This window comes from Oncorhynchus gorbuscha, unplaced genomic scaffold (assembly GCF_021184085.1).
Source record: "Oncorhynchus gorbuscha isolate QuinsamMale2020 ecotype Even-year unplaced genomic scaffold, OgorEven_v1.0 Un_scaffold_619, whole genome shotgun sequence".
NCBI lineage: Eukaryota > Metazoa > Chordata > Actinopteri > Salmoniformes > Salmonidae > Oncorhynchus > Oncorhynchus gorbuscha.
The window spans coordinates 88,652-90,575 of NW_025745739.1; positions in this window are offsets into that span (position 1 = coordinate 88,652).

The following is a 1,924-nucleotide window of genomic DNA, read 5'->3' on the forward strand; positions in this document are numbered from 1 at the left end:
GCAGTAGTAGTAGTAGTAGTAGTGGTGTGTGTTAAGATAGGAGCAGTAGTAGTAGTAGTAGTGTGTGTTAAGATAGGAGCAGTAGTAGTAGTAGTAGTAGTGTGTGTTAAGATAGGAGCAGTAGTAGTAGTAGTAGTGTGTGTTAAGATAGGAGCAGTAGTAGTAGTAGTAGTAGTAGTGTGTGTTAAGATAGGAGCAGTAGTAGTAGTAGTAGTGTGTGTTAAGATAGGAGCAGCAGTAGTAGTAGTAGTAGTGTGTGTTAAGATAGGAGCAGTAGTAGTAGTAGTAGTAGTGTGTGTTAAGATAGGAGCAGTAGTAGTAGTAGTAGTGTGTGTTAAGATAGGAGCAGTAGTAGTAGTAGTAGTAGTGTGTGTTAAGATAGGAGCAGTAGTAGTAGTAGTAGTAGTGTGTGTTAAGATAGGAGCAGTAGTAGTAGTAGTAGTGTGTGTTAAGATAGGAGCAGTAGTAGTAGTAGTAGTGGTGTGTGTTAAGATAGGAGCAGTAGTAGTAGTAGTAGTGTGTGTTAAGATAGGAGCAGTAGTAGTAGTAGTAGTAGTGTGTGTTAAGATAGGAGCAGTAGTAGTAGTAGTAGTGTGTGTTAAGATAGGAGCAGTAGTAGTAGTAGTAGTAGTGTGTGTTAAGATAGGAGCAGTAGTAGTAGTAGTAGTGTGTGTTAAGATAGGAGCAGTAGTAGTAGTAGTAGTAGTAGTGTGTGTTAAGATAGGAGCAGTAGTAGTAGTAGTAGTGTGTGTTAAGATAGGAGCAGCAGTAGTAGTAGTAGTAGTAGTGTGTGTTAAGATAGGAGCAGCAGTAGTAGTAGTAGTAGTAGTGGTGTGTGTTAAGATAGGAGCAGCAGTAGTAGTAGTAGTAGTGGTGTGTGTTAAGATAGGAGCAGCAGTAGTAGTAGTGTGTGTTAAGATAGGAGCAGCAGTAGTAGTAGTAGTAGTGTGTGTTAAGATAGGAGCAGCAGTAGTAGTAGTAGTAGTGTGTGTTAAGATAGGAGCAGTAGTAGTAGTAGTAGTAGTGTGTGTTAAGATAGGAGCAGCAGTAGTAGTAGTAGTAGTAGTGTGTGTTAAGATAGGAGCAGCAGTAGTAGTAGTAGTAGTAGTGTGTGTTAAGATAGGAGCAGCAGTAGTAGTAGTAGTAGTAGTGTGTGTTAAGATAGGAGCAGCAGTAGTAGTAGTAGTAGTGGTGTGTGTTAAGATAGGAGCAGTAGTAGTAGTAGTAGTAGTGGTGTGTGTTAAGATAGGAGCAGTAGTAGTAGTAGTAGTGTGTGTTAAGATAGGAGCAGTAGTAGTAGTGTGTGTTAAGATAGGAGCAGTAGTAGTAGTAGTAGTGTGTGTTAAGATAGGAGCAGCAGTAGTAGTGTGGTGTGTTAAGATAGTAGTATGTGTGTGTGTGTGTGTGTGTGTGTGTGTGTGTGTGTGTGTGTGTGTGTGTGTGTGTGTGTGTGTGTGCGTGTGTGTGCGTGCGTGCGTGCGTGTGTGTGTGTTTTGTCATTGGGGACAGTCCCTCCCCATTCCTGAGGTATTAGATCCAGCTGGACAGTCCCTCCCCATTCCTGAGGTATTAGATCCAGCTGGACAGTCCCTCCCCATTCCTGAGGTATTAGATCCAGCTGGACAGTCCCTCCCCATTCCTGAGGTATTAGATCCAGCTGGACAGTCCCTCCCCATTCCTGAGGTATTAGATCCAGCTGGACAGTCCCTCCCCATTCCTGAGGTATTAGATCCAGCTGGACAGTCCCTCCCCATTCCTGAGGTATTAGATCCAGCTGGACAGTCCCTCCCCATTCCTGAGGTATTTCAGCTGGACAGTCCCTCCCCATTCCTGAGGTATTAGATCCAGCTGGACAGTTCCCCATTCTGAGGTATTAGATCCAGCTGGACAGTCCCTCCCCATTCCTGAGGTATTAGATGCTGGA